This window comes from Panthera onca, chromosome B1 (assembly GCF_046562875.1).
Source record: "Panthera onca isolate mPanOnc1 chromosome B1, mPanOnc1 haplotype 2, whole genome shotgun sequence".
Taxonomy (NCBI): domain Eukaryota; kingdom Metazoa; phylum Chordata; class Mammalia; order Carnivora; family Felidae; genus Panthera; species Panthera onca.
The window spans coordinates 204,732,929-204,749,124 of record NC_138342.1 but is presented as its reverse complement, the minus strand read 5'-3'; the positions used below and the strand labels follow the sequence as shown (position 1 = coordinate 204,749,124).

Here is a 16,196-nt window from a genome sequence, read left to right as displayed (position 1 = left end):
TGCCACTGCCTCAAAAGGTGCCACCATAGACCACCAAACTATTGAAGGAAAATAATTGTTAAAATCTTTTAATATTTATTTTTGAGGGAGGGAGAGAATCCTAGCCGGCTCTGCCATGTCCTCACAAAGCCCATTTTGGGGCCTGAGCCCATTAACCATGAGATCAGGACGTGAGGTGAATTCAGATGCTCAATGGACTGTGCCCACCCAGGTGCCCCGAAGAAAAATAATTTTCCTTTAACCCTTCTAGGTTCTTGGCTTTGATGTCCCACCCCAGCTGGGGTGCCAGACAACACTAAACGGGAGGCTCTGAGCCCCTGCGCTGCTCCCGGCGGCCAGCAGGTGGCGCTCAAACCTGCCCTTTCTGGGGGGAGAGGGGCGCGTGAGCTTTCCACCATGGTTGGGGGGGACGGGGGAGACACGCGCACTGACGGCTATGGGCTGGGGAGGGGCTGCGCCCCCCTCCTGGAGGCTCCTCTCAGGCAGGGAACGCAGAGCCTCGCTCCTGAGTGTCCCCGCGTGGCCCACTCTCCGCCTTCGCAGTGCCGCTTTAGGGGGACTCTCAAAGGACAGCCACCGCGGGAGTCTGCGAGGCCAAAGTGGAACTTCCGGGGCAGTCTGAGCAGGTCAGATGGACCCCAGCCTCCACCCAGAGGCAACTTTGCCTGAACACGCATTCCTTGCTAGTACACTTTTTCTTTTTAATCCCCGCCTTTGGCCTTTAAAAACCTTTTCCTATTTCACTCAGAGGAGCCTCTCTTGCCGGATGCAATGTACCCCCACCCACAAACCGTTTAATAAAGCCAACTGGATCTTCAAATTGACAGGGTTGAATGCAGTTTTTTTAGCACACCAAGGGGAAATGGGGCCCCTATGTACATGCTTCTACTGCTTTTTAATGTTTCATTTCCTTATAACTCTATATAAAGTAGTTGAAAAAACAGGTGTACTAACATATTTGAAATTCCAAAATTTTATTTACACCCCAAACAGAAGTATTCCAGTACCTTACCTTTTTTTCCAAATTCAGAAAGTGTATTTCTAAGTTCTTTTAAAGCTTCACATATATCTAACCAGCTTTCAAAGTCACTTTCTCTCATTTGTTTTAAGCAGGGGGACAGGCCTTCTAATAGCACACAACTTCATATATTGCCAGTTTCTCCTTTGTTCAAAATAATGTATCACATTGATAATTTGCATTTTAAAATGGTTTTGATTTCAGCACTGTACTTCCTCTTCAGAGATTATGTATGTTAGTACTTGGTAAAATGGTAATTTATGAGGAAATTGTTCTAGTAGCATTCAATCTCGGTGCCCTGTGTGAGAAGGAAAGCTGGTAAACACAAGTAAAAAGGGCCAGCCCGATGTCCAAGGTTGGATACTCCCCTTGAATGCTTTTGGCTTCTGTAATCTTGCTTGCCTCTTCCATCAGCCAGAAACCAGGAACCAGAAGCTTGACTAGTAGTCCCATTCAACCCGGAAGCACATAGGCATGAAAGATCAGTAAAACCCATGCTAAGCCAGATGCTCAGCCTTTGGAGGTGACTCTGCTGGGCCAGCACCGGTGATAAATACAGTTTTTGGTTCCCCGAGGGTGTGCCACTTGTCTCTTCCTGGGCGCTGAGCATTTGCTGTAACATGTGTGTATCTATGTGTTTATAGGTAGTTTATAGAACAGAAATGAGAATATTCCATGTGTTTGCTGAGTTAGAAAAAAAATGTATACCTTGTACCCTATTTTTAAAGGTTATTCTATTTATATTTATAGAAATGGAAGTTTTAAAGACTTGAAATTGTGAGCTGAACACAGATTTGGCACAGTGATTTTGGGAAAGGGACATAACTTCTCCCTTTATCTATGGTTGTCATAATTGTCCGTTATTGTATCTGGCCAAGAGCAGTTTTATATCAATATCATGTTGCCAATTGATAATTACCTAACCTAGACCATATCCATTTTTTTAAACAAAATGATGTAATACAGGTTTACTGCCAGGTAAAAGGTGAACAACAAGGAAAACCTCCTGCATGTCATCATCCTCTACATTGTAGAAGTGTGTTTTTCTAGTAAAGAGTAAACCAGGTCTCTGTAAAATGTTATTTAGTCCCATCTCATATTTTATTCAACATGATGGCTGATATTTTGCGTTTAACTTTCCCTCATGTAAAATATTTTAGGAAAGTAAGTTTACATTGCTCAAAACAAAAACACATGACAATCCATCTCTTCACATGGCTTTGCATTTCTTACCTTGCAAGAAACTGTACAGCTGAAGAAAAAAAAAAAACGGGGTGTCTAAATTAAACATGAATTTCTGTTGCACCTGCATTCATTTTTCTAATCTAGACTCTGGGAGACTTGGGAGACTACATTGTACAGAATGTGTGAGTTACACTGAGCAGACACCCTCCAAATGTCCCCCAGTTAAGGTGGGATGGGTAAAACATTCCTCAGGTACTGGTGACTGCCTGAGAACATAGGCAGGGAGAAAAGAAATGGTTAGCTGATGTGGAAAACAAAGGCAAAAGGAAATGTAGATAACATTAAATCTCCTTATAACTTGCAGCCCATTGACAAATACTTGAGATCTGCAGAGTATGACATTCCTCCAGGAACTCCCAATCTTAATGCTTTGCTAGAGGCAAAAAAAACACCTTATCTTGACAATAATAGCCAGGGCTCCTGGATCCTATGTCATCTTTAACATGTGAATATCCCTTTGGAAACTGATTTGTACATTCCTCCACTTAAAAGCATATAACCAATCACAACCCCAGTGCAGCTCTTTCTGCCCAAGAGTCCTGTCCTTGTGCTTTAATAAAAACACCTTTTTCTTGCACCAAAAACATCTCAAGAATTCCTTCCCAGACCCCAGATCAAGTCACATCAATTACAGTCATGCTGGACATGAAACCACTAGAGTTTGTAACTGTCCTTTTTTTTTTTTAAGAGACAGTGTGAGCAAGGCAGAGGGGCAGAGAGAGACAGAATCTTAAGCAGGCTCTACGCTCAGCCAGGATCCCGACACACGGTTCCATCTCATGACCCTGGCACCATGACATGAGCCAAAATCAAGAGCCAGACGCTCAACCAACTGAGCCACCCAGGCAGCCAGATTGTAACTGTCTTAATGATTTACAAGAAAAACACCATGTTAATAATAGATCTCAAGGGGCGCCTGGGTGGCTCAGTGGGTTAAGCGTCCGACTTCAGCTCAGGTCACGATCTCACAGTCCGTGAGTTCGAGCCCTGCGTCGGGCTCTGGGCTGATGGCTCAGAGCCTGGAGCCTGCTTCCGATTCTGTGTCTCCCTCTCTCTCTGCCCTTCCCCCATTCATGCTCTGTCTCTCTCTGTCTCAAAAGTAAATAAACGTTAAAAAAAAATTTAATCTTTAAAAGAAATAATAATAATAGACCTCAAGGAACCTATAGACTCAAATTCCTGGAGCCCTAAGGTCACCCTCCCCTCTATAGAATGGAAAACCTTCTAGTAGTCAGTCTTCATAATCTCAGTGCAATGCTTTCTGCCCATGGGTCCTGTTCCTGCGCTTTAATAAAACCACTTTTTTTTTTGTACCAAAAATGTCTCAAGAATTCTTTCTTTATTTGGGGCACCTGGGTGGCTCAGTCCATTAAGCATCTGACTTTGGCTCAGGTCATGATCTTGTGGTTTGTGGGTTCAAGCCCCACATCAGGCTCTGTGCTGACAGCTCAGAGCCTGTACCTGCTTCGGATTCTGTCTCTCTCTCTCTCTCTCTCTGCCCCTTCCACACTCATGCTCTGTCTCTCATGCTCAAAAATGAACATTAAAAATTTAAAAAAAAAATCTTTCTTGGCCATTGGGTTGGAAAGAATTCATTTCCACATTGGTGTCTACCTGCTGGTGCCTGTGTAGAATTTTCTAAGTATGTGCCAGAACCTGGGATGCCGTCACAAGTCATCCTCTAGTAGCTGGGAAACAGAGAGGATACCCAAGGACCTCCTCGTGGTCCATCAACAGCCCCAGATAAAGAACACAAACCCAGGAGTCCAGACATGAGGGTGGCTGCAGGAAGTGCAGAAAGGCAGTCAGTCAGCATGGAGACAGGGCTGTGGCCTGATGTTTGGTATAGGCAGGGCTTTGGAGAGAGGCAGAAATGGATCCTAAGTCCAGCTTCCCTGGAAAACACATGCATGAACACATTTATATGAGCCAAAATAAGAATTGTCTCTGAATGACAGATTGTTTTCAGATGAATTTTCATGCCCTATCCTATTTAGTGAATTTCTATTTTCAGCATTTTGGAAAAATCAACACAAATAGTAATCTAATGTTTTTATAAGAGAGAAGTAAAATGAATTTCGCTCCTAGTGTTACAGCAAACACTCGGCGCCCAGGAAGAGACAAGCAGCGTGCACTCGGGGAATCAGAAGAGACTTTTGCACCAGTGCTGGCCCCACCGAGTCACCTTCAAAAGCTGAGCACCCAGCTCATGTTTTACTGATCCTTTATACATATGTGCTTCCGGGTTGGGCGGGACTAGGATAGTGAAGATTCTGGTTCCTGAAAGACAAAAGCATGCAAGACATCTAGCTGGCCTTTTTTTTTTTTTTTTTTTTGAATATGCTCTTACCAGCTTTCCTTCTCATTCCTGCCTCTTGATTCTCAAGCTGCTGTAGCAGACTTAGAGAAAATCATTTTGTGGGGGCAGGAAACCCTTTGCTGCCACAGGAGGAGGAGCGAAGACCATTCTGGCTTCTTCCCGCTGGACAGGGATGTCGAAGAGAGGAATGTGACAGCTAGGATTCTTTGCCATCCGAAGGAGAGTAGTGACAGCTAGAATGGTCCAACTAGACCATCATCTGGAGTTTGACAGCTTCTAGGCGAGAGGAAACAAACCTGGTTAGCATATTAAGAATACAAGGATCAAACAGGAGGGCTATGAAAAGCATTAGGAGAAGACCAGCTAAAGTGAGGAGCCAGGATGCCTAATTCCATATGTTGCTCCAAGAGTTCCATGAGTCTGCTAATTCCTGCCTCCGTTTGTTGATTCACTCCCTTAAGCTGCTGGACCGTATCTCCAACTACCCCTGATTGGTTGACACAGAAGCAACATTCTTCATTTAGGAAGAGACATAATCCTCCCCTTTCGGCAGTTAGCAGGTCCAGCCCTCTTCTGTTCTTCAAGATTACCGCTGCTAGGGAGTTTATTTGGTCTTGTAAAACCACCAGAGATTTGATAACCCATTCTATGTCATCTGTTAGGTCCTTAGATAATTTATGACAATAAGTGGTTGAGGAGACTATTCCTCCTATTCCAGTGCCCATCCCTGCCGTTATTCCTAAGGCAATCAGCAGGGGTATGACTTGAATGGCTCTTTTTGATTGAGTATATGCTGCCAAGGGTACTATAAGAGACCGATTGTTGGGAAAAATGTTTTTCTGAGGAGTGAGGAAGGCCATGTACAGATGTCCACACAATCGACCAGTAGACATAGGTAGGCATCTGTCCCACATACAAAGAGAAGCCCTGGGAGGGGTTGACACCAGGGATGGGTTGTGGGGAAATGAGTGAGTTCCTGACTGTCAAGAGTTTGATTGCACTGGCCAATGGTCAGATTGCCAACTGGCTCTGTTCCCATTGTGTTTGCCAGGCACCTGGGAGCCATTTGGGACAGTTAGACTCCAGTTAGTACAGGTCTCACCATGTGGGGGTCTGGGTCTTCAGTTAACAGGGTAACACTTACAGTTGCCTATGTTATCAGAGTAGCTGCATAGCGGGTGTCCTGTGGACAAGCAGAGCCAGCAGGCTCTGGCCAGGCTGGGATTGATATCATTGAGGAGGTGATGAATTGCATTTAACACTTGGTCCAGACAGGGATCTAAGACAGGTGGTCTACCTGATTTATGTTATGCCAGAGGTTGAAGGGTTAGGTCAGAAGTGACACAACAGGCATGAGGAACATCAGGGCAGGTCCCCCAGTAACGTTTTATTTTCATTTTTCCTGTCCAATAAGTTGTCCCATTTCTGGTACAAGGAGTGACTCTCCTGGTATCGAAACATCTTTTCAGCATGCAGGTGTACACGGTGGCACAGGGGCATGGTGGTAGTGTTGTTTTACCTATGTGGACCAGAGGAGCAGGGGAAGGAATTGGTACAAGGGGAGGGGTTGGAGCAAGAGTCAGGAAGGGCACAGGGGGAGGAATGGTCTCTTTAGGAGGCCGAATGGGGTAGCAGGCAGTGCAACCTGTGCGCCTGTAACATAAGTTTGTCCCTCATGAAGACAGTAGATGGGGTCCAGCGGTGGGGAGCACAGAGTGGCTCCTCAGGCCTCGAGGGACAAGGGGGCAATGATAAATCATGCATTTGCATGGCGTGAGTGAGAAGACTCCTTTTGAGCAGGTTAGGAACAGGAATATGTGCAACAAGGACAGGAGATAGGGCAATTCCATCCTGGGGTAGGAGACAGGTAATAAAGACAGAGAACAATATGCAGTGAAGGACATCAATCACAACTCAGATCATATAAATCTAAGGAGCATAAGACATCCTGACATTAGTAAGTAGAAGGAGGCTAACAAGAGTTTGTGACTGAGACACAAATCTGCAGAAGAAACTTGGGTAAGCCATACAGCAAAGAGTATAACAAGTATGGAAAGAGAAATAGGTAGGGGATGACATTGAAATTCGAGAGAACAATTTGCTATAGTTCATTTAAGTCATTTGGTGATTTCCTCAAGCTTCTGGTTACAGAGAGTTCTTACGTGTTGGCTGCAGGCTGCGTATCATCTGCTCTTTTCTTAAGGGTGATCTGTAGAGGATTATTCTGGTTAGCAGTTACTTTCCATTCCAAGTGGTTGTCAGGTGACAGATGGCCTGCCTTTACTTGAGAATGGTGGATCCAGGCAGTTAGTCCTGCAACATTGAGGGCTGAGTGTGGTTAGCACAACTAAATAGGGTCCCTTCCAGGTGGGTTTGAGTGGTTCCTTTTTCCAATCTTTTATCCAAACCTGATCCCACATTTGTGGGGGTGTACAATTATTCCTAGAGAAATGGGTAGCCTGTCACCCATCTATGTATCTCAAATATAGTTTTCCCTAATCCTTGTAGTTGTTTTTTTATTTCCAAATTCCCTAGCTGTGTCAGGTCTCCCCTGAATTTGACTAGTGGAGGGGACCTTCCATATAGGATCTCAAATGGGGATAATCCTATTTTTGTCTGGGGTGTGCAGCATACTTGGAGAAGAGATAGGGGTAGTATATCTGGCCAGGACAAGTTAGTTTCCTGACATAGTTTTGCCATGGCTGACTTAAGGGTCCAGTTCATACGTTCCACCTACCCTGAACTCTGGGGTTGGTAGGCTGAGTGTAAGTTCCATTGGATGCCTACGGTTTTGGCTACTTTTTCCACCACCTCAGCCACAAAAGCCAGGCCACTGTCTGAGCCCATGGTTAATGGCATTCCATGTCTGGGGATGATATCCCTTGACAGAGCCTTAGTTACTTCTCTTGCCTTTTTGGTGCGTGTGGGGTAGGCCTCAACCTAGCCAAAAAACGTGCAGATGAATACCAGATGAAATTTGTATCCTCCACTGGGTCTTATTTTGGTAAAGTCTACCTCCAAATCTTCGAAAGGTGCCTAACCATAGCATTTAGATCCCCATGGGCCCAGGGCGCCTTATTTGGCATTATTTTGAGCACAGAGGAGGCAGCATTAAAAGATCAAGGCACAGAGGGATGGGAGCCAAGCAATTACACAGTAACAACTTACTAAGGTTTCAAGGGCAGTTTTTCCTAGGTGGGTGAGCTCATGCTGTTGGGAGAATCACCTGGTGGGCTAGCTGTTCCAGTATATAGACTCTTTGATCTGGAAGTACCCACCATCCTTCTTTTGTCTGCTTCCCTTTTCCTGTTGTGCCCATTTTGTTTCTTGGGTTGTGTACCTTGGGGAAGTTGGCAGTTCCAGAGCCAGCATGATTTTTGAGGATGTTGTTTGCTCTGCTGTTTGTTTACCTGCGGTGTCTGCCCATCGGTTACCTTCCAACACTGAGTCTTTTCCTCTTTGGTGCCCATTGCAGTGGATGACTGTTACCCCCCTCAGTTCCCAGACTGCCCTTAATAGTTTTAGGATTTCTTCTCGATTTTTTCTTTTCCCCCTGCAGCCAAAAGTCCTCTCTCTTTATATAGAGCCCCATGTATATGTACAGTGGTGAAGGCAAAGCGCGAGTCAGTGTATATGTTGGCTCTTTTGTCTTTACTGAGTTCTAGCGCTCTCATTAGGGCCCACAGTTCCGCTCTTTGGGATGACCATGCATGTGGAAGGACCTTTGCTTCTATGACATCAAAATCAGAGACTACTGCATAACCAGCATATCTCTTGCCATCGTTCATGAAGCTGCTGCTATCAGTGTACAGCATGAGGTCTGGATTTTGTAAGGGCTTGTCTGATAGGTCAGGTCGACTAGAATAGACTTCATCAAGTACCCCTACACAATCATGCTCTGGGGGCCACACCCCTGCAGGCAAGAAAGCGGTAGGATTTAGGGTTTTTATGCCTTCCAATCTTATTCATGGGTTTTCACATAGTAGTCCTGATATTGTGTCATCTGAGCATGAGTTAGCCAGTGTTGCCCTCTGGCATCCATCAAGGTAATAACAGAATGGGGGAACCCTAATGTTTAGGTTTTGCCCTAACGTGAGTTTGTCTGCTTCCTTGATTAAAAGTGTGGTGATTGCCAGGGCCCTCAGGGGGCCATCCTGCCGCAACTGAGTCAAATTGCTTTAAAATGTATGCCACTGGTCTTTGCCAAGGTCCAAATTCCTGGGTAAGAACCTCCAGGGCCACCCCATTGTTCTCATGTATGAACAGGTTGAAATCTCGTGATACATCTGGGAGTCCCAAGGCCAGTGCCTCTGTGAGTTTTGTCTTTATGGTTTCAAATGCCTTTTCTCGGTTAGCACCCCAGAAAAGGGGTGCCCTTTCTTCCTCCTTTAGTGCCTTATAAAGAGGTGTGGCCAATTCCAAGAACGCTGCGATCCATATCTGTCAGAATCCTGCTACTCCCAGAAACTCTCAGACCTGCCGGTGGGTAGTGGAAACTGAAATGGCACAAACTGCCAGTTTCCCTTTGGCTCCCAGCATCTGTTTGTCTTGGGTAATTCTGAAGCCCAGTATTTAACTTCCTTGGCAAATCTGTGCCTCTTTCTTTGACACCCAGTATCCCACCTCTGCTAGTAGCCTGAGTAGGGCTCTGGTTCCCTCCCAGCATTGGGTCTGCATGGGACTGACCAGCAGGAAATCATCCACATATTGGAGAAGGACACATCTTAGGTCCTGTCCCAGAAAACTGGCTAAGTCGGATGCCAGCACCTCATTGAATAAGGTTGGTGAATTTTTGAATTCTTGCGGTAGTCTAGTCCAAGTGAATTGTTCCTTTGCCCCTGTGGTAGGGTTTTCCCATTCAAAGGCAAATAAGGGTTGGCTATTAGGCACTAGCTGGAGACAGAAGAAGGCATCCTTTAAATCCAGACATGTGAACCATCCTGCTTCAGAGAGTATGAGTCCTAGTAGAGTGTATAGGTTAGGCAATGCTGAATGCTGCATGATGACTGCTTCATTAATGGCTCTTAGGTCCTGTAAGGGCAGTAATCATCTGTCCCAGGGTTTTTCACAGGCAGCAAGGAGTATTCCATGGGGACTTGCATCGTTTTAGAAGTCCCCATTTGAGTAGTCTGTCCAAGTGTATCTGGATCCCCAGGCATGCCTCCCATGGGACCATATATTGGCATATTTTAACAGGTTGAGCCCCAGGCTTTAGGTCAATTAATATTGGGGGGTGGTTTTTTTTGCCAGACCAGGGGGGTTTCCTTCTGCCCAAACTGAAGGGAATTCAGCTTCTAGCTCAGGGGCCACAGTTGGCTCACCGGGAGGGGAAGTATATAATCTCCATTCCTCTTCCTGTGGTATTGTCAGGGACAAAATCATGGGTTGGGCCTTTTTATTTAGACGCAATTGCATCTGTCCATCCGAAGTGAAGGCTATTTCTGCACCCAGCTTGGCTAGGAGGTCTCTACCTAACAGTGAGTCTGAGCAGTCAGGTAAATATGGGAATTCATTAACTACTTGGTAAGCCCCACCAGCTGGCATTGTCTGGGAACACAAAATGGCCTTTGGGTTTGCATCCCAGTGGCTCCTGCAATGATGACTTCTCGACCTGATAGAGGTACCACCTTGTGTGTCACCACAGTGTTCGGCCCCAGTGTTGACTATTAAGTCTATTGCCTGGCCCCCTACCTTCATTTTGACCGTGGGTTCATGAGGGCCCAGTTGGATAGAGCCCAGTGTTTCCTAATCAGAGTCCACACCTGCCAGTCCTATCAGGTCAGCCTCAGGTGGTTCTGGTTGGTAGCAGTTGGGTGGAGCGGAAGTTTTTGGTTTTCTCATTTGGAGATTGGGGCACTCATTTTTCCAGTGTCTAAATTCTTTGCAGTAGGAACACTGATCCTGTCCTGGCACCCTTCTTTTTTGTTCTTGAATCCCCGTGGTTTCCGTGGGGGCCCTTCTGGAGGGGACAGTCGCCCCAAGGCCCCAGCCAGGAGAACTGCCTTTTGTTTCATTCTTCAGTCTGTCTCCTTTCTGGCAGCTCGATTCCAATTTACAAAAACCTTGTTGGCAATTTCCAATAGTTTCATCATGTTCTGTCCAGTGAATTCTTCCAATTTTTGGAGCTTCTGTCTAATGTCACTTTGGGTCTGTCCCACGAAAGAAACATTGCCCATGTGCTGGTTTTCCAGGGCTTCTGGGTTGAATGGAGTGTAAACTCTAAAGGCTTCACATAATCTTTCATAGAAGTCACCTGGGCTCTCTTCTGGCTTTTGTAGGACTTCAGATACCTTTGCAATATCGGTGGCTTTTTGGCCCCTGCTTTTTTTACCCCTTGGAGGAAGGGGAGTTGGTATCTTTCTAACCTGGCCCTTCCCGCTTCTGTGTTGGGGTCCTAGCGGGGCTCCTCTTTGGGCATATAGGCTCCCGTGTCCAAGCATCAATGTCTAGTTGCCCATCTGGTGCCTGTATACATTTTCTGACTTTGGTGAGAATTCATCAGTGCTCTTCTGTATTGAAAAGGGTGAACAGAAGCTGCTTACAATCGACCCAGGCAGGGCGGTGAGTCTGGAATATGGATTCTAAGAGATATATCATTGCCTGCAGCCGCGCAGAGTAGGGTGGGTGTGGTGTTTCCAGTTGAGGAGGTCAGTAGTGGAGAACAGTTGGCAGTAGAAAACCAATCCCCCTCTTGTAGGGTCCCACTGGGGCCTATTCTATGGAGACCCCTAGTCTCCCACAATGGCATCTGCATTGACCTTGGGGGCCTTGTACCTTGAGCTGCAGATCTAAGGCACCTTCCTACCAGTTCAAGTGTCCCTGGTTAGGGCAGACTGGCTGCTAGCGAAGGTGTGACCGACAGGGGTGGACTGTCAGGCAGGTAAGGTTCCCCTCCCTCCATTGATGGGCCGCTTGGGGCATTTCGTGGTGGAAATGGAAGGACTTCTTCTGAATTTTTTTGGAGGATGGGGGCGGTTTTTTCTGCTGTGAGGTCTTCTTCTTAGGCTGTGCCACAAGACTTTACATTGTCTATTACTATTAAGGCAGAACTGGACCCTCCTTGGGCTTAGGCTATTTCCAACCACTGATCAATGTATGAGAATTGATCCAGGTGTCCGGGGTCTCCAATAATTACTTTAAAAACAGCTCGGACTGTGGGGACATCTAGGGTGTCCTCAGCAGGCCAGCCTACACCAAACGTAGGCCATTCTAATTCAGAGAAGGTGCATAATTCCCAGGGGTCAATCTGACCCCATAGTCCCCTGAAAATCCCTTTTAAAAATTCTTTTTTTTTTTTTTTCATGTTCATTTTTGAGAGAGAGAGAGAAAGAGAGCACAAGCAGGGGAGGAGCAAAGAGAAAGGAAGAGACAGAATCTGAAGCAGGCTCCAGGCTCTGAGCTGTCCGCACAAAGCCCGATGCAGGGCTCGAATTCATGAACCGTGACATCATGACCTGAGCCAAAGTCGGATGCTTAACTGACTGAGCCACTCAGGTGTTCCCCACCTTTTTAAAATTCTTAGCCACTGGCACAAAAACAGACACTCAGATCAATGGAACAGAATAGAGAACCCTGAAATGGACCCACAAATATATAGCCAACTAATCTTTGACAAAGCAAGAAAGAATATCCAATGGAATAAAGACACTTGCACTTCAGCAAGTGGTGAAGGGAAAACTGGACAGCGACATGCAGAAGAATGAACCTGGACCACTTCCTTACACCGTACACAAAAATAAACTCAAAATGGATGAAAGACCTAAACGTTAAGACAGGAAGCCATCAAAATCCTCAAGGAGAAAGCAGGCAAAAAAATCTCTTTGACCTTGGCCGCAGCAACTTCTTACTCAACATGTCTCCAAAGGCAAGGGAAACAAAAGCAAAAGTGAACTATTGGGACCTCATCAAAATAAAAGGCTTCTGCACAGCGAAGGACAATCAACAAAACTAAAAGGCAACCAATGGAATGGGAGAAGATATTTGCAAACGACATATCAGATAAAGGGTTAGTATCCAAAATCTATAAAGAACTTATCAAACTCAACACCCAAAAAAACAAATAATCCGGGAAGAAATGGGCAAAAGACATGAATGGACATTTCTCCAAAGAAGACATCCAAATGGCCAACCGACACATGAAAAATGCTCAACATCACTCATCATCAGGGAAATACAAATCAAAACCACAAGGAGATACCACCTGACACCTGTCAGAATGACTAACATTAACAACTCAGGCAACAACAGATGTTGGTGAGGATGCGGAGAAAGAGGATCTCTTTTGCACTGCTGGTAGGAATGCAAACTGGTGCAGCCACTCTGGAAAACAGTATGGAGGTTCCTCAAAAAATTAAAAATAGAACTACCCTATGACCTAGTAATTGCACTACTAGGTATTTATCCAAGGGATACAGGTATGCTGTTTCGAAGGGGCACATGCACCCCAATGTTTATAGCAGCACTATCGACAATAGCAAAAGTATGGAAAGAGCCCAAATGTCCATTGATGGATGAACGGACAAAGAAGATGTGGTATATATATACAATGAAGTATTACTCAGCAATCAAAAAGAATGAAATCTTGCCATTTGCTACTACATGGATGGAACTAGAGGGTGTTATGCTAAGTGAAATTAGTCAGTCAGAGAAACACATATATATGACTTCACTCATGAGGACTTTAAGATACAAAACAAGATGAACATAAGAAAAGGAAAGCAAAAATAACATAAAAACAGGGAGGGGGACAAAACATAAGAGACTTTTAAAAAGAGAAAGCAAACAGAGGGTTACTGGAATGGTTGTGGGAAGGGGAATGAGCTAAATGGGTAAGGGGCATTAAGGAATCTACTCTTAAAATCATTGTCGCACTATATACTAATTTGGATGTAAATTTAAAAAATAAATCAAGTAAAATGATAAGAAAAAAAATTCTTAATCATACACTCCAAAACAGTTGGTTGTGAAATTTTCTCCCCATCTGTCCTGGTATCCTAGATGGGTAACTCCCAATGTATGGTGTCACAGGACATACACGAGGAAAGAGGTTGCTTCATCTACCTGGCCGCTCCCCTCACGGGGATTTAGACAGTTCTTAGCATTGGCAGGCAGGTCAATATAAACCCCTGACTCGGATCAGGCCTCTGCGGACCTGATTCTGCCTTGAGTCGTATGAGGTCATCATGGAATTGCAGTGTAGGACCCACTCAGGCTCCGTAGTTGAGACTGTGGAGCACAGGCACTCACACATACATTCAGACAGATCGCAGACTTACACCCAGGACTTCCCTGTCCTATGTGGCAAGTGTGTAGCCTGGGAGGTGATCAAGCTCCCCCTCTGCCTCTAGGGCAGGGCTGAATTTGGCCCTGGGTCCCTGGGGACATTTACCTGATCCATGTCCCATCCTGGCAGAATTTTCTGATTCCTCCAGGATTCCATTCAAGCGAAGTGATGGCCAACTATTGTCAGGCCCGGCGGGGGTTGGAGTCCAGTGAAATCCCCAGCAGTGTGCCTTCCTTTCCATCACAGGGGTCCACGATGAGTGGCCTCTCCGATGGCATCCCACAATGGTGACTGAAGGGGCCAATATGGCTGTCGGCTTCCTGGCCAATGCACCAAAAATGTTACAGCAAATACTCGCCACCCAGGAAGAGACAAGTGACATGCACTCAGGGAATCAGAAGAGACTGTTTATTTCACACCGGTGCTGGCCCAGTGGTACCACCTCCAAAGGCTGAGTACCCGGCTTGTGTCCTACTGATCTTTTATACATATCTGCTTCCAGATTGGACAGGACTAGTATAGTCAAGCCTTCTGATTCCTGGCTGCTGACTGATGCAAGAGACAAGCAAGGCTGCAGAAGCCAAAAGCATACAAGGAACTATCCAGGCTCAGACATTGAGCTGGCCCTTTTTTTATTATCTGCTCTTACCGGCTTTCCCTCTCAGTAGGATATGAGTTGGATTACATAAGAAATAAGTATGATCATCATTCTAAAACATCCTTCTTGATATAAACAAAACTTATAGTAAACATGTAATGTGCCATTTGGAAACCACATCATAAGGAAATAAAACCCATGAGTACTTTTTTTACATTGTTTGATAGTTTCCATGCATCACTTGACCTAGTGATGACAAAAACCATGAGCTCTATGAAAGTGAGTTCTTGCTGCCCCTAAGTAACTGTTTCTAATGAATGATGCTAAATAAGGTATAAGTATTATCTAATAAGGTTTCCACGACACATGACACATTATGTGTAACATAAAAACTTTGTCCTGACTGTTGGCCTGTTGGTCTTTCATATCTCACACATGGTACACACTTCATAGATATCACTTCTTGAAAAGAAGCCTCATAAATTTCATATTTGTATTTCCATTCTAAAAATACGGAAACAAGCTCACTGCAGTCGTACCATATGAAAAACACATCTGAAGAAAAAAATGGATATTGTGTGTATGGAACCATAGCAAAAACTGAATACCAAAATAGGATATTCATCACTCCCTTTCACTTACTCCGTCTTTCCAGGTCCATTAGACAACCTACATCCTGTATTTCAGCTTCTTTTTCCAGTGGGCCACGGGAACAGTGAAAACAGCAGCCAGGGCATTTTGACCCATCAGAGCCACGGGGGAAGGGGGGAGGATCTAAGTCAGGCCAGGAACCACTTTCTGTGGTTACTGTGGACCCCCGCGAACTTCACCTATGCTCTGCCTGACTCTGGAAATATTCTAAGTGGCCATGAGGACCCAAGAGCCACTAGTGTCTGCCTGGAAAGGTGGGAGACGGTGTCTATGCTACTGAATTCCTATCCAGAACTTCCTAGGTTACTTCAGGAGCACGGGAAATGCCACTGCCCCAAATGGGACTCTCAAGGGAAGCTTTCTAGGCCTGCCTGGAAAGGCTGCTGCAGGACTAGAAGCCGCTGAGAAGGTGATGCGCACACTGAAAAACGACAACAAATTTTCTAAGTCCTGAGGGGAGGGAGGGGGAGGCAGGGAACAACTTGTACCATCCCTGAACATTTGTACAAAAAGGACACAGGAAACTTGAAAATGCAGTTGGAAACCTTAGCTCACGGCCAGCTCAGTCAAAAGATGACAAGAACGACGGGAAGAACGACAAGACTAGTTCTGTTAAATGTAACAAATGATCAATATCCTCACGGAGTGCACATGAATTGGTGTAAAATTACTTAGGACCCAACAATATTTTCAAAATGTAACGAAGGCTGGGAAAGCACGGAGACCTCTAGCATGACCCTCACACAATAAGGTTAAAAGGGAATGCATTTGGGATGTGCCCCCTGCTACCCACCCCACCCCACCCCCGCCCCTCCGCCAGCCCTCCGCTGCTCCCGCTGGGTCGAGCCCGGGCACTCCCGTCCACTGGGACCGTTTCCCGCAGTGCACAGGACCCCCCACGTGGCATCCTCTAGGCTGCTCATTTTACTCACTCTCCCTTCGCGGTCGCCCGGCGTCTCCCTCCCGGTCTTTCTTCCCTCAAGTCGCCGCCCACTCGGCACTCGGCGACCGAACGGATGCCGTCTACGTCCTAGCAGCTCACTTTCCAGTGGGATATCGGGAATGTAGGCACACTCTGGCA

General features: G+C 45.7%; 1 long non-coding RNA gene across 1 annotated transcript; it reads right to left on the bottom strand.

Moving 5' to 3' along the window:
- Positions 1-4,047: 4,047 nt before the first annotated feature.
- Positions 4,048-15,208, bottom strand: LOC144616083 (uncharacterized). The gene is made up of 3 exons (XR_013554970.2): positions 15,107-15,208; positions 4,614-4,859; positions 4,048-4,158 (listed from the first exon to the last, which is right to left on the bottom strand). It is a non-coding gene; the product is annotated as an uncharacterized LOC144616083 (long non-coding RNA).
- Positions 15,209-16,196: the final 988 nt, after the last annotated feature.